Raw genomic sequence first — 16,789 nt, 5'->3', positions numbered from 1 at the left:
GTTCCTGTTGTCTCCTTGCCTGTTTGCCATACCCATTCAGCTGTGCGTTCCCTTGTGTCCACTTCCCTGCTCTGCACGACACAACCTGTGGCTCTGCGCCTGTCTGTTTTGCTCACCGCAAACCAGAGGTTCTGCTCCGTTCTGTGCACCTTGCGGCTCTGCTCTGGTCTGCTCTGTTGCTCACCTTGCGGCTCTGCTTTGCTTGCCGCAAAACCCGTGGTTCTGCTCTGTTTTGCTTTGCTGCGCACCTTGCGGCTCTGCTCTGCCCGCCGCAACCTGTGGCTCTTAGCCTCTCTGCTCTGCTCGCTGCATTCTGTGGCTCTGTGCCTTTCCGCTCTTGAATCTGCCTCCAGCAGTTCTGCTCTTAGCTCCGCCTCCAGTGGTTCTGCTCATGGCTCCGCCTCCAGCAGTTTTGCTCTTGGCTCCACCTCCATCGGTTCTGCTCTTGGCTCCACCTCCTTCAGCTTTGCTCTTAGTTCTGTCTCCTGCAGTTCTGCTCTTAGCTCCGCCTCCTACATTTCTGTTCTTAGCTCTGCCTCTTGTGCATCTGCTCTTAGCTCCCCCTCCTACATTTCTGTTCTTAGCTCTGCCTCTTGTGCTTCTGCTCTTAGCTCCCCCTCCTACATTTCAGCTCTTAGCTCTGCCTCTTGTGTTTTTCTGCTTTGCATCCGCTTTTTGCGGTTCTGCTCTAATTCCATTCTGCAACCTATTGGTCATATTCCTACCTGTTCCCATATATCCTCCAGTCTGAACAGGTCCCTTCCTGTTCCCATATGCCTACCTTTTTCCATATGCCTGCCTGTATTCCGGTCACTACCTAGTCAGTACCTGTCCTGCCAGAGTACCGGCTGTGTCCGCCTGTCCTGCCAGCATACTGGCCGTGTCTGCCTGTCCTGCGAGAGTGCCAGCCACGCCCATATGTCAGTGCCTCAGCTGTGTCCGCCTGCCAGAGTGCCAGTCTTGCCCACCTGTCAGTGTCTCAGCCATGCCCGCCTGCCTGTGTCTCAGCCATGCCCGCCTGCCTGCCAGTGTCTCAACCGTGCCCACTTGCCTGACATTGCCTCAGTCATACCCACCTGCCTGCCAGTGTTCCATCCCCCAGTGGGATCAAAAGCCACAGCCAGACACCACCTTGGACTGGTACCTGGCAGCTACCTGCCGCACAAGCCTGACCTCACCATCAGAGGCTCCAGTGAACACCAAGGTAGCTGCTTAGTCACGCCCCTTCCAGGGAAGTCTGATTTGTGGCACAGTAGGGCCACAACTCCCCTACACTCGTGCCACCCAGTCAGAGTGTGAGCGTTAAGGTACCTTCACACATAACGATATTGTTAACGATATCGTTGCTTTTTGTGACGTAGCAACGATATCGTTAATGAAATCGTTATGTGTGACAGCGACCAACGATCAGGCCCCTGCTGGGAGATCGTTGGTCGCTGAATAAAGTCCAGAACTTTATTTCGTCGCTGGACTCCTGCTGACATCGCTGGATCGGTGTGTGTGACGTCACCGCTCTGCTTTCCGGCTGACCGACGCTCACAGCCAGTACAGGAGGAGTGCAGAGCACAACGCTGGAGGACAGACGGCTGTAGGTAAGTATGTAGTGTTTGTTTTTTCTTACTTTTAGGATGGTAACCAGGGTAAACATCGGGTTACTAAGCGCGGCCCTGCGCTTAGTAACCCGATGTTTACCATGGTTACCCGGGGACTTCGGGATCGTTGGTCGCTGGAGAGCTGTCTGTGTGACAGCTCTCCAGCGACCAAACAGCGACGCTGCAGCGATCCGGATCGTTGTCGGTATCGCTGCAGCGTCGCTTAATGTGAAGGGGCCTTTACACTCCCTCTAGTATAATTTGCCCCACAGTCCTCTATTCAGAATAATGTTCCAACATAGCCCTTAATACAGTATAATGGCCCCACATAGTCCTCCATATAGTATAATGGTCCCTACATTAAAAAAATAAATACTCACCTCTCCCCGGTGCCCCACTTCTCCACAGCGAGCACTGTGGAGCTTTTCACTGGTCAACACAACGAGAGCGGAATAGAGATGTTATTGAACCTGCTGCACTGAGATGACAGGCGCAGAGGGAGAATGATGGCTGACGCTCCCTTCTTCACCATTGCTTTCAACTGCATTGGCATGAAGGATGCAAGTAAATATAAAAAAAAAGGGTGGATGACTTTTCTAACATGACATTTATATCAGAAGTGAATGTCATAAAAAAAACTGCTAAATTGCTTCCAACCGCACAAAAAATAGCATGTGCCCCCAAAATAAAATATTTCCAGACAAAATATTCCTCAATTTATGGAAACTTAAAAATGCTAGTGCATCTGAAATTTGAAGACAAAATAATGAAGGAAATCACTGCCATAATGCAGTTACTTACAGTGACGTCTGCTTCTATCACAACACGCTGCCGTACTGACTGCGGGCAGCCCCAGTGATATAGGAGGCAGAGATGTCAGCATCTTTTGGGGGCTCAGGTGCATCATGAACTTGTTGTAAATGCCTCCATCTAGAACATTCCACCTGAGTTTTCTTTCTGTCTGTGACTTTTACATTATTACTTTCACAGCTTTGACATCCAGCCAAATATCTGAAGAATATCAAAGCTGAATGGAGAAAGGAAAACACGATGTGCGATATGATGAGTGGTGCAAAGAGGACGTTCCTACAGGTAACTGCCCCAGTGAGGAGTCACCATTAAATAGAGCAGAGTCAATTTCTCCTCATTCACCGGACCGGAAAATTTTAGGCTTGAAGTTACGTTATGTATTTTCTCAGCTTTTTTTGCCATAGATTCCTCCATTCAGCTAAAATACAGATTATGTATGACTGAAAATGTAATATAGCAATATGTAATAAGACCGGTTGTGTATCTATAACTTGGATCTAAGCAGGGCTGAAGTTAGACAAAGTGGGGCCCTGGGTAAAGTTTCAAGTGGTGTCCTAAATGATCACATATTGCACCATCACACAAACATTTCTGTTGTATTTACATGCGCTGAGTTCAGGCAGCTAAACGAGCGTGATCGAAAATATTGACGTCGTTCCATGCTTCTTTCCCGGCCTCTTTAGGGTATGTTCCAACGTTCAGTACTTGGCAGCGCTTTGGATGCAGCACATGTCCACTGCTGGCTATTGAACGTAGGTGATTCCGCGCGTGTTCATTGAACTGTTCGGATTCACCGCATCCAATACATTGTACAGGTGAAATTTACCTTGCTAAGGCTCCTGTCTCCGCAAGATGAATAGATATGCGGCAGTCTGGAGAGACGTGACTCATGTCGGTCTCCGTGGTGAGCTGCGGGCATCGATGCACGCGTAGTGGGCATGGGATTTCTTGAAATCCGATCCACTATGCTGTTTCATCTGGATGCTGCAAAAGTACACAGCGTCCAACCTGTATCATTTACTGACCATGTTAACCTACCCTAACGCACGGCTGAGGAAGAATGATTGGTACAGATAGTCCTTGATACCGTATAATGCAGGTCTCATATAGTACATATAGTAAAATTCAGCCCCCACAGAGTATACTACAGCCCTCCTCAGAGTATACTGCAGCCCCCTAAGAGTATACTGCAGCCCTCCTCATAGAGTACAATGATGCCCCCTCAGAATATACTGCAGCCCTCATCGTAGAGTATAACATAGTCCCCTCATAGAGCATGATGCAGCCCCTTCAGAGTATAATGCAGCCCCCTAAAAGTATAATGCAGTGCCATCAGAGAATAATGCAGCCCCACTCACACACAGTATAATTCAGCCCCCCTCACACACAGTATAATTCAGCTCTCTCATAAACACACAACCACACAAAAATAATAATAATAACATACAGTATAGTGCAGCTCCCCCCACACACTGTATAGTGCAGTCCCCAACACACACACAGTATAGTGCATTCCCCCCACAAAAAGTATAGTGCAGAAGACACACACACGCACACTACAATGCATACACACACAATACTTACCTCTCCTTCTCATTCCCCCTGCTCTGGCTTCTGTGGACCGTATCAACTCCTCCTCTGGCACACGCTGAGTCAGAGGCAGAGGGGGAGTGATGGGAGATAGAACATCATCTGACATGCTCTCCTCCATCACTGCTTTCAACTATATCGGCATGTATGATGCTGATAAGTTGAATGCGGGGAGGTGCCAGACTCCTTTTACACACGGGCACAAGTGACGCAATATGATCAAGTCCTGCACTCTGTCACATGGATGATGGGGTGCCAGTGGTATAGAATAGACATAATTTGCACAGCACTCACTAAAAGATGCAATATGGAAACCAATTATTATTTATCATTCAACAAAATGGGGAGAGAGAAAAAATGTTCCAACATCATGAGCCAGTGCTTGTTACAGGCCAATATCTGCCTGTGTAAATGAACCCTTAAAGAAAACCTGTCAGCTACAAAAACGCTCTTTACCTGTAGATATAATGGTAACCTGTAGGTAAATAATATTTAACCCCTCTCTGACCTTGGACGTACTATCCCGTCGAGGTGACCTGGGCCTATCTGACCCTTGACGGGATAGTATGTCATAGCGATCGGCCGCGCTCACAGGGGGAGCGCGGCCGGGTGTCAGCTGCCTATCGCAGCTGACATCCGGCACTATGTGCCAGGAGCGGTCACAGACCGCCCACGGCACATTAACCCCCGGCACACCACGATCAAATATGATTGCGGTGTGCCGGCGGTATAGGGAAGCATCACGCAGGGAGGGGGCTCCCTGTGGGCTTCCCTGAGACCCCCGGAGCAACGCGATGTGATCACGTTGCTGCGAAGGTCTCTTACCTCCTCCTTCTCCTTACAGGCCCAGATCCAAGATGGCCACGGCATCCGGGTCCTGCAGGGAGGGAGGTGGCTTCACAGCGCCTGCTCAGAGCAGGCACTGTGAAGCCTGCAGCTGTGCATGTCAGATCGTTGATCTGACACACTGCACAGCAAGGTGTCAGATCAGCGATCTTACACTATAACATGATGCCCCCCCTCGGGCAATGTTATAGTGTAAAAAAAAAAATATTCCAATGTGTAAAAACAATTTTAAAAAAATTCCCAAAATATTCCCCCCCCAAAAAAAATATTGTTCCTCTAAATACATTTCTTTATCTAAATATATCTATAAAAAAGCAATAAAAGTACACATATTTAGTATCGCCGCATCCGTAACAACCCCACCTATAAAACTATATCACTAGTTAACTCCTTCAGTGAACACCGTAAAAAAAAAAAAAAAACGAGGCAAAAAACAACACTTTATTCTCATATCGCCAAACAAAAAGTGGAATAACACGCGATCAAAAAGACGGATATAAATAACCATGGTACCACTGAAAACATCATCTTGTCCTGCAAAAAATGAGCCACAACACAGCATCATCAGCAAAAAAATAAAAAACTTATAGTCCTCAGAATAAAGCAATGCAAAAATAATTATTTTTGCTATAAAATAGTTTTTATCGTATAAAAGCGCCAAAACATAAAAAAATATATAAATGAGGTATCGCTGTAATCGCACTGACCCGAAGAATAAAACTGCTTTATCCATTTTACCAAACGCGGAACGGTATAAACGCCTCCCCCAAAAGAAATTCATGAATAGCTGGTTTTTGGTCATTCTGCCTCACAAAAATCGGAATAAAAAAACGATCAAAAAATGTCACGTGCCCGAAAATGTTACCAATAAAAATGTCCACTCGTCCTGCAAAAAACAAGACCTCACATGACTCTGTGGACTCAAATATGGAAAAATTATAGCTCTCAAAATGTGGTAACGCAAAAAATAGTTTTTGCAATAAAAAGCGTCTTTCAGTGTATGACGGCTGCCAATCATAAGAATCCGCTAAATAACCCGCTATAAAAGTAAATCAAACCCCCCTTCATCACTCTCTTAGTTAGGGAAAAATAAAAAAAATTTAAAATATGTATTTATTTCCATTTTCCTGCTAGGGTTAGGGCTAGGTTTAGGGTTAGGGCTAGGGTAAGGGCTAGGGTTTGGGTTAGGGTTAGGGTTAAGGCTACAGTTAGGGTTGGGGCTAAAGTTAGGGTTAGGGTTGGGGCTAAAGTTAGGGTTAGGGTTTGGATTACATTTACGGTTGGGAATAGGGGTGGGATTAGGGTTATGGGTGTGTCTGTGTTAGAGGTGTGGTTAGGGTTACCATTGGGATTAGGGTTAGGGGTGTGTTTGGATTAGGGTTTCAGTTATAATTGGGGGGTTTCCACTGTTTAGGCACATCAGGGGCTCTCCAAACGCAACATGGCGTCCGATCTCAATTCCAGCCAATTCTGCGTTGAAAAAGTAAAACAGTGCTCCTTCCCTTCCGAGCTCTCCCGTGTGCCCAAACAGGGGTTTACCCAACATATGGGGTGTCAGCGTACTCAGGACAAATTGGACAACAACTTTTGGGGTCCAATTTTTCCTATCACCCTTGGGAAAATACAAAACTGGGGGCTAAAAAATAATTTTTGTGGGAAAAAAAGATTTTTTATTTTCACGGCTCTGCGTTATAAACTCTAGTGAAACACTTGGGGGTTCAAAGTTCTCACAACACATCTAGATAAGTTCCTTGGGGGGTCCAGTTTCCAATATGGGGTCACTTTTGGGTTTTTTTTTTACTGTTTAGGTACATTAGGGGCTCTGCAAACGCAATGTGACGCCTGCAGACCATTCCATCTAAGTCTGCATTCCAAATGGCGCTCCTTCCCTTCCAACCCCTCCCATGCGCCCAAACGGTGGTTCCCCTCTTATGGTCTGGTGATTAAGGAGCGACATGCGTCTAGCTCTGAGCAGGTGGCAACTATACTGACCGCAGTCCCTAAGCTTAACACAACACTAGAAGCAGCCGTGGAATGCTCCTAACACTGCCTATGCATCTCGTCACAGCCGGAGAACTAACTAACCCTAAAGATAGAAGCAGGAAACCTATCTTGCCTCAGAGAAAATTCCCAAAGGATAGATTAGCCCCCCACAAATAATGACTGTGAGAGGAGAAGGAAATGACATACGTAGTATGAAACAAGATTTAGCACAGGAGGCCACTTCTAGCTAGATAGGAAAAAGTACAGGACAGAGAACTGTGCAGTCAGTAATAAAAACTAGAAAAAGTCCACCGCAGAGAAATGCAAAAATCTCCACACCTGACTAAAGGTGTGGAGGGCAAACTCTGCTGCCCAGAGCTTCCAGCCTAGCTGAATAGATCCATACTGATAAGCTGGACAAATGAACAAAACATAGAAAGTGGAGAACCACAAGACAAAAACAAGAGAACTGCAAAATAACAAGCAAGGACTTAGCTTTTGCTGAATTGGTCAGAGTGTCAGGAAAATCCTAAGAGCAAAGACTCCAGGCAGGAACAATGACAACTGGCATTGAATGAGGGAAAAGGCCAGACTAATATAGCCGAGCCAGAAAGACGATCAGTGAAAACAGCTGCAGAAGCTAAATCCAAGAAGCAGCCATACCACTCAAAACCACAGGAGGGAGCCCAAGAACGGAATTCACAACATTCCCCCCACATATGGGGTATCAGCGTACTCAGGACAAATTGGACAACAACTTTTGGGGCCCAATTTCTCCTGTTACCATAGGAAAAATACAAAACTGGGGGCTAAAAAATAATTTTTGTGGGAAAAAATTTTTGTTTTATTTTTACGGCTCTGCATTATAAACTTCTGTGAAGCCCTTGGTGGGTCAAAGTGCTCACCACACATCCAGATAAGTTCCTTAGGGGGTCTACTTTCCAAAATGGTGTCACTTGTGGGGGGTTTCTACTGTTTAGGTACATCAGGGGCTCTGCAAACGCAATGTGACACCTGCAGACCATTCCATCTAAGTCTGCATTCCAAATGGCGCTCCTTCCCTTCCGAGCCCTCCCATGTGCCTAAACGGTGGTTCCCCCCCACATATGGGGTATCAGCGTACTCAGGACAAATTGTACAACAACTTTTGGGGTCCAATTTCTCCTGTTACCCTCGGGAAAATACAAAACTGGGGGCTAAAAAATAATTTTTGTGGGAAAAAATTTTTGTTTTATTTTTATGGCTCTGCATTATAAACTTCTGTGAAGCCCTTGGTGGGTCAAAGTGCTCACCACAGATCCAGATAAGTTCCTTAGGGGGTCTACTTTCCAAAATGGTGTCACTTGTGGGGGGTTTCAATGTGTAGGAACATCAGTGGCTCTCCAAATGCAACATGGCGTCCCATCTCAATTCCTGTAAATTTTGCATTGAAAAGTCAAACGGCGCTCCTTCCCTTCCGAGCTCTCCCATGCGCCCAAACAGTGGTTTACCACCACTATGGGGTATCAGCATACTCAGGACAAATTGTACAACAACCTTTGTGGTCCAATTTATTCTCTTACCCTTGGGAAAATAAAAAATTGGGGGTAAAAATATGATTTTTGTGAAAAAATATGATTTTTTATTTTTACGGTTCTGCATTATAAACTTCTGTGAAGCACTCGGTGGGTCAAAGTGCTCACTACACCTCTAGGTAAGTTCCTTAGGGGGTCTACCTTCCAAAATGGTGTCACTTGTGGGGGGTTTCAATGTTTAGGCACATCAGTGGCTCACCAAACGCAGCATGGCGTCCCATCTCAATTCCTGTCAATTTTGCATTGAAAAGTCAAATTGCCCTCCTTTGCTTCCGAGCTCTGTCATGCGCCCAAACAGTGGTTTACCCCACCTATGGGGTATCGGCGTACTCAGGACAACTTGTACAACAACTTTCTGGGTCCATTTTCTCCTGTTACCCTTGGTAAAATAAAACAAATTGGAGCTGAATTAAATTTTTTGTGAAAAAAAGTTAAATGTTCATTTTTATTTAAACATTCCAAAAATTCCTGTGAAACGCCTGAAGGGTTAATAAACTTCTTGAATGTGGTTTTGAGCACCTTGAGGGGTGCAGTTTTTAGAATGGTGTCACACTTAGGTATTTTCTATCATATAGACCCCTCAAAATGACTTCAAATGAGATGTGTTTAGCTAAGTAAATAAGGCAGCACACTGCAGCGCTAAAATATGTAAACTTGAAATATGAAATTTGAACTGCATTACTGCACTAGAAATATGAAAAATGAGAGCTTTTAGCGCATAAAAATGGCCAATTTTATGTGTACCTGGTAGCCCCTTTACAGCATCTCTCTTATACCAGGTCCTAAACTTGCCTTACCTCGCTGAGAATAAACGTCTCCATCTGAATGGGTACATGTGAAAACCTCTTCCTAGACTAAAATTCTCTCTCTCTCCGCTAAAAAACCCGCTATAAAAGTAAATCAAACCCCCCTTTATCACCCCCTCAGTTAGGGAGAAATTAAAAAATTAAAAAAATGTATTTATTTCCATTTTCCCTTTAGGGTTAGGGCTAGGGTTAGGGTTCGGGTTAGGGCTATGGTTAGGGCTACGGTTAGGGCTAGGGTTAGGGTTAGGGTTGGGGCTAGGGTTAAGGATACAGTTAGGATTGGGGCTATAGTTAGGGTTAGGGTTTGGATTACATTTACGGTTGGGAATAGGGTTGGGATTAGGCGTGTGTCTGGGTTAGAGGTGTGGTTAGGGTTACCATTGGGATTAGGGTTAGGGGTGTGTTTGGATTAGGGTTTCAGTTATAATTGGGGGGTTTCTGTGTGCTATATACGAGCTGGCGACTCTGGGTTCAGCACCTGTTCACACTTAGTCTATGTTTGGATGTGCCGGTCAGGTTTTTGAAATGTATTCTTTAGCCTTCTGATCGTGCACTCCGCCTCCTAGCTTCAGGTGTTTTAATTACAGCAGGTCCAGTACCCCTCCACAGAGAGAGAGACTTTTAGTCTAGGAAGAGGTTTTCACATGTACCCATTCAGATGGAGACGTTTATGCTCAGCGAGGTAAGGCAAGTTTAGGACCTGGTATAAGAGAGATGCCGTAAAGGGGCTACCAGGTACACATAAAATTGGCCATTTTTATGCGCTAAAAGCTCTCATTTTTCATATTTCTAGTGCAGTAATGCAGTTCAAATTTCATATTTCAAGTTTACATATTTTAGCGCTGCAGTGTGCTGCCTTATTTACTTAGCTATATACGAGTTGGCGACTCTGGGTTCAGCACCCGTTCACACTTAGTCTATGTTTGGATGTGCTGGTCAGGTTTTTGAAATGTATTCAAATGAGATGTGGTCCCTAAAAAAAAAATGGTGTTGTAAAAATGAGAAATTGCTGGTCAATTTTAACCCTTATAACTCCCGAACAAAAAAAAATTTTGGTTCCAAAATTGTGCTGATGTAAAGTAGACATGTGGGAAATGTTACTTATTAAGCATTTTGTGTGACATGTCTCTGTGATTTAATTGCATAAAAATTCAAATTTGGAAAATTGCGAAATTTTCAAAATTTTCGCCAAATTTCCATTTTTTTTTACAAATAAACGCAGGTAATATCAAAGAAATTTTACAACTATCATGAAGTGCAATATGTCATGAGAAAACAATGTCAGAATCACCAGGATCCGTTGAAGCGTTCCAGAGTTATAACCTCATAAAGGAACAGTGGTCAGAATTGTAAAAATTGGCCTGGTCATTGACGTGCAAACCACCCTTGGGGGTAAAGGGGTTAAAGCATGTTAGGCTGTGTTACTTGGAAAGCGGCTACCAGGAGAAATTGAAGTTATAATTTCCCTGCAGCCGCTCGCTTCCAGTCACTGAGGTGTTGCATGGAGCTATAACACAGAGAGGTGACTCCTAGAGCTGTTGTGAATTCTGTGGCAGAGTTCACTCCTGTGGTCACAAGTGGTACTTCGGCTGATTCTCTCTGGGATCTTCCGTTTGTGGAGGAAAGTGGTACTGCAGCTTCTGAGTTTCCTCCCTCAGGTGATCTGGTGAGCTCGTTAGCTTCTTCTCTACTTAACTCCACCTGATGCTTTGATCCATGCTTCCTGTCAATGTTTCAGTGTAGGACTTGTTTTTTCCCTGGATCGTTCCTGTGGCCTGCTGCTCTGCAAAGCTAAGTTTTGCTATTGTTATTTTGTTGCTATTTTTCTGTCCAGCTTGCTTAATTGGTTTTTCTTGCCTGCTGGAAGCTCTGAGACGCAGAGGGACCACCTCCGTACCGTTAGTCGGTGCGGAGGGTCTTTTTGTCCCCTCTGCGTGGTTATTTATAGGTTTTTGTGCTGACCGCAAAGTTATCTTCCCTATCCTCGTTCTATTCAGCTAGTCGGGCCTCACTTTGCTTAATCTGTTTCATCTCTATGTTTGTGTTTTCATCTTACTCACAGTCATTATATGTGGGGGGCTGCCTTTTCCTTTGGGGAATTTCTCTGAGGCAAGGTAGGCTTATTTTTCTATCTTCAGGACTAGCTAGTTTCTCAGGCTGTGACGAGGCGCCTAGGTTCTGGTCAGGAGCGCTCCACGGCTACCTTTAGTGTGGTTTGATAGGCTTAGGGATTGCGGTCTGCAGAGTTCCCACGTCTCAGAGCTTGTTCTATTATTTTGGGTTATTGTCAGATCACTGTATGTGCTCTGACCTCCATGTCCATTGTGATTCTGAATTGCCTTTCATAACAGTACAGGAAGCCAAAAGTGCTAATGATTCTCAATAGAGGGAAAAAAGAAGTTCTGAGACCATTTTTTTTTCTTTGCACTGTGTTTTGTCTTTTTTTCCCCTAGACATTTGGGTGGTTCAGGACACAGGTGTAGCAATGGACATTAAAGGTCTGTCTTCATGTGTGGATCAGCTCACGGCAAGAGTACAAAATATTCAGGATTTTGTGGTTCAGAATTCTTTGTTAGAACCGAGAATTCCTATTCCAGAAATGTTTTTTGGAGATAGAACTAAATTTCTGAGTTTCAAAAATAATTGTAAACTATTTCTGGCTTTGAAACCTCGCTCTTCTGGTGACCCAATTCAACAGGTTAGGATCGTCATTTCTTTTTTGCGCGGCGACCCTCAGGACTGGGCGTTTTCTCTCTTTTTCTCTTTTTCCTGGCGCTTGGGTTGCTGTACGATGAGCCTAATTCAGTGGATCAGGCAGAAAAGAATTTGCTGGCTCTTTGTCAGGCTCAGGATGAGATAGAGGTATATTGTCAGAAATTTAGGAAGTGGTCAGTGCTCACTCAATGGAATGAATCTGCGCTGGCAGCAATATTCAGAAAGGGTCTCTCTGAAGCCCTTAAGGATGTCATGGTGGGATTTCCTATGCCTGCTGGTTTGAATGAGTCTATGTCTTTGGCCATTCAGATCGGTCGACGCTTGCGTGAGTGTAAATCTGTGCACCATTTGGCGGTATTACCTGAGCTTAAACCTGAGCCTATGCAGTGTGATAGGACTTTGACCAGAGTTGAACGGCAGGAGCATAGACGTCTGAATGGTCTGTGTTTCTACTGTGGTGATTCCACTCATGCTATCTCTGATTGTCCTAAGCGCACTAAGCGGTTCGCTAGGTCTGCCACCATTGGTACTGTACAGTCAAAATTTCTTCTGTCCGTTACCTTGATCTGCTCTTTGTCATCGTATTCTGTCATGGCATTTGTGGATTCAGGCGCTGCCCTGAATTTGATGGACTTGGAATATGCTAAGCGTTGTGGGTTTTTCTTGGAGCCTTTGCAGTGTCCTATTCCATTGAGAGGAATTGATGCTACGCCTTTGGCCAAGAATAAGCCTCAATATTGGACCCAGCTGACCATGTGCATGGCTCCTGCACATCAGGAGGTTATTCGCTTTCTGGTGTTGCATAATCTGCATGATGTAGTCGTGTTGGGGTTGCCATGGCTACAAGCCAATAATCCAGTATTAGATTGGAAATCCATGTCGGTGTCCAGCTGGGGTTGTCAGGGGGTACATGGTGATGTTCCATTTCTGTCAATTTCGTCATCCACCCCTTCTGAGGTCCCGGAGTTCTTGTCTGATTACCGGGATGTATTTGATGAGCCCAAGTCCAATACCCTACCTCCGCATAGGGATTGTGATTGTGCTATCAATTTAATTCCTGGTAGTAAATTCCCAAAAGGTCGATTGTTTAATTTGTCCGTGCCTGAGCACACCGCTATGCGCAGTTATGTGAAGGAATCCCTGGAGAAGGGGCATATTCGCCCGTCATCGTCGCCATTAGGAGCAGGGTTCTTTTTTGTAGCCAAGAAGGATGGTTCGCTGAGACCTTGTATAGATTACCGCCTTCTTAATAAGATCACGGTTAAATTTCAGTACCCCTTGCCATTGTTATCTGATCTGTTTGCTCGGATTAAGGGGGCTAGTTGGTTCACAAAGATAGATCTTCGTGGTGCGTATAATCTGGTGCGAATTAAGCAAGGCGATGAATGGAAAACTGCATTTAATACGCCTGAGGGTCATTTTGAGTATCTCGTGATGCCGTTCGGACTTGCCAATGCTCCATCAGTGTTTCAGTCCTTTATGCATGACATCTTCCGAGAGTACCTGGATAAATTCCTGATTGTGTACTTGGATGACATTTTGATCTTCTCGGATGATTGGGAGTCTCATGTGAAGCAGGTCAGAACGGTTTTTCAGGTCCTGCGTGCTAATTCTTTGTTTGTGAAGGGATCAAAGTGTCTCTTTGGTGTGCAGAAGGTTTCATTTTTGGGGTTCATCTTTTCCCCTTCTACTATCGAGATGGATCCTGTTAAGGTCCAAGCCATCCATGATTGGACTCAGCCGACATCTCTGAAAAGTCTGCAAAAGTTCCTGGGCTTTGCTAATTTTTATCGTCGCTTCATCTGCAATTTTTCTAGTATTGCTAAACCATTGACTGATTTGACCAAGAAGGGTGCTGATGTGGTCAATTGGTCTTTTGCTGCTGTGGAAGCTTTTCAAGAGTTGAAGCGTCGTTTTTCTTCTGCCCCTGTGTTGTGTCAACCAGATGTTTCTCTTCCGTTCCAGGTCGAGGTTGATGCTTCTGAGATTGGAGCAGGGGCTGTTTTGTCACAGAGAGGTTCTGGTTGCTCAGTGATGAAACCATGCGCTTTCTTTTCCAGGAAGTTTTCGCCTGCTGAGCGAAATTATGATGTGGGCAACCGAGAGTTGCTGGCCATGAAGTGGGCATTCGAGGAGTGGCGTCATTGGCTTGAAGGAGCTAAGCATCGCGTGGTGGTATTGACTGATCATAAGAACTTGACTTATCTCGAGTCTGCCAAGCGGTTGAATCCTAGACAAGCTCGTTGGTCATTGTTTTTTGCCCGTTTTGACTTTGTGATTTCGTACCTTCCGGGCTCTAAAAATGTGAAGGCGGATGCTCTGTCTAGGAGTTTTTTACCCGACTCTCCGGGTTTGTCTGAGCCGGCGGGTATCCTCAAGGAAGGAGTTATTGTGTCTGCCATCTCCCCTGATTTGCGGCGGGTGCTGCAAAAATTTCAGGCTAATAAACCTGATCGTTGCCCAGCGGAGAAACTGTTTGTCCCTGATAGGTGGACGAATAGAGTTATCTCTGAACTTCATTGTTCGGTGTTGGCTGGTCATCCTGGAATCTTTGGTACCAGAGAGTTAGTGGCTAGATCCTTTTGGTGGCCCTCTCTGTCGCGGGATGTGCGTACTTTTGTGCAGTCCTGTGGGATTTGTGCTCGGGCTAAGCCCTGCTGTTCTCGTGCCAGTGGGTTGCTTTTGCCCTTGCCGGTCCCGAAGAGGCCTTGGACACATATCTCTATGGATTTTATTTCTGACCTTCCCGTTTCTCAAAAGATGTCAGTCATTTGGGTGGTCTGTGATCGCTTTTCTAAGATGGTCCATCTGGTACCCTTGTCTAAATTGCCTTCCTCCTCTGATTTGGTGCCTTTGTTCTTCCAGTATGTGGTTCGTTTGCATGGCATTCCAGAGAATATTGTTTCTGACAGAGGTTCCCAGTTTGTTTCGAGGTTTTGGCGAGCCTTTTGTGGTAGGATGGGCATTGACTTGTCTTTTTCCTCGGCTTTCCATCCTCAGACTAATGGCCAGACCGAGCGAACCAATCAGACCTTGGAAACATATCTGAGGTGCTTTGTTTCTGCTGATCAGGATGACTGGGTGTCCTTTTTGCCTTTGGCTGAGTTCGCCCTTAATAATCGGGCCAGCTCGGCTACCTTGGTTTCACCGTTTTTCTGCAATTCTGGGTTCCATCCTCGTTTCTCTTCTGGACAGGTTGAGTCTTCGGACTGTCCTGGTGTGGATACTGTGGTGGACAGGTTGCAGCAGATTTGGACTCAGGTGGTGGACAATTTGACCTTGTCCCAGGAGAAGGCTCAACTTTTCGCTAATCGCAGACGCCGTGTGGGTCCCCGACTTCGTGTTGGGGATCTGGTTTGGTTGTCTTCTCGTCATATTCCTATGAAGGTTTCCTCTCCTAAGTTTAAACCTTGTTTTATTGGTCCGTATAGGATTTCTGAGGTTCTTAACCCTGTGTCTTTTCGTCTGACACTTCCAGATTCTTTTTCCATACATAACGTATTCCATAGGTCATTGTTGCGGAGATACGTGGCACCTATGGTTCCATCTGTTGAGCCTCCTGCCCCGGTTTTGGTGGAGGGGGAATTGGAGTATATTGTGGAGAAGATTTTGGATTCTCGTGTTTCAAGACGGAAACTCCAGTATCTGGTTAAATGGAAGGGTTATGCTCAGGAAGATAATTCCTGGGTTTTTGCCTCTGATGTCCATGCTCCCGATCTTGTTCGTGCCTTTCATGTGGCTCATCCTGGTCGGCCTGGGGGCTCTGGTGAGGGTTCGGTGACCCCTCCTCAAGGGGGGGTACTGTTGTGAATTCTGTGGCAGAGTTCACTCCTGTGGTCACAAGTGGTACTTCGGCTGATTCTCTCTGGGATCTTCCGTTTGTGGAGAAAAGTGGTACTGCAGCTTCTGAGTTTCCTCCCTCAGGTGATCTGGTGAGCTCGTTAGCTTCTTCTCTACTTAACTCCACCTGATGCTTTGATCCATGCTTCCTGTCAATGTTTCAGTGTAGGACTTGTTTTTTCCCTGGATCGTTCCTGTGGCCTGCTGCTCTGCAAAGCTAAGTTTTGCTATTGTTATTTTGTTGCTATTTTTCTGTCCAGCTTGCTTAATTGGTTTTTCTTGCCTGCTGGAAGCTCTGAGACGCAGAGGGACCACCTCCGTACCGTTAGTCGGTGCGGAGGGTCTTTTTGTCCCCTCTGCATGGTTATTTATAGGTTTTTGTGCTGGCCGCAAAGTTATCTTCCCTATCCTCGTTCTATTCAGCTAGTCGGGCCTCACTTTGCTTAATCTGTTTCATCTCTATGTTTGTGTTTTCATCTTACTCACAGTCATTATATGTGGGGGGCTGCCTTTTCCTTTGGGGAATTTCTCTGAGGCAAGGTAGGCTTATTTTTCTATCTTCAGGACTAGCTAGTTTCTCAGGCTGTGACGAGGCGCCTAGGTTCTGGTCAGGAGCGCTCCACGGCTACCTTTAATGTGGTTTGATAGGCTTAGGGATTGCGGTCTGCAGAGTTCCCACGTCTCAGAGCTTGTTCTATTATTTTGGGTTATTGTCAGATCACTGTATGTGCTCTGACCTCCATGTCCATTGTGATTCTGAATTGCCTTTCATAACATAGAGCCCAATACTTCTCCTGAAGAATGAAATTGAGTGGCTGCAAGGAGAGTATAATTTCATCAATGAGCACTGATTGATGATATAGGAATTTGATTGGGGCTTATTAGCTTTCATTTTGAAGTAGCAATAATGATTTGTTTCCTTATCTCATGGCTTGTTTAATAATGCAGTATATACCCAATTTACACAACAGGGATGATGTGCGGTTGACATTGATTATTTTTATTGTCATATAAATTATGCAACCAATCACAA

General features: G+C 45.3%; 1 pseudogene; it reads left to right on the top strand.

Annotated features, from left to right (window-relative positions):
* Positions 1–16,789, top strand: part of LOC138645819 (zinc finger protein 585A-like) — a 70,995-nt pseudogene that overhangs the window by 52,005 nt on the left and 2,201 nt on the right.

This window comes from Ranitomeya imitator, chromosome 7 (genome assembly GCF_032444005.1).
Source record: "Ranitomeya imitator isolate aRanImi1 chromosome 7, aRanImi1.pri, whole genome shotgun sequence".
NCBI classification, from domain to species: Eukaryota; Metazoa; Chordata; class Amphibia; order Anura; family Dendrobatidae; genus Ranitomeya; species Ranitomeya imitator.
This window is presented reverse-complemented; position numbering and strand designations above follow the sequence as displayed.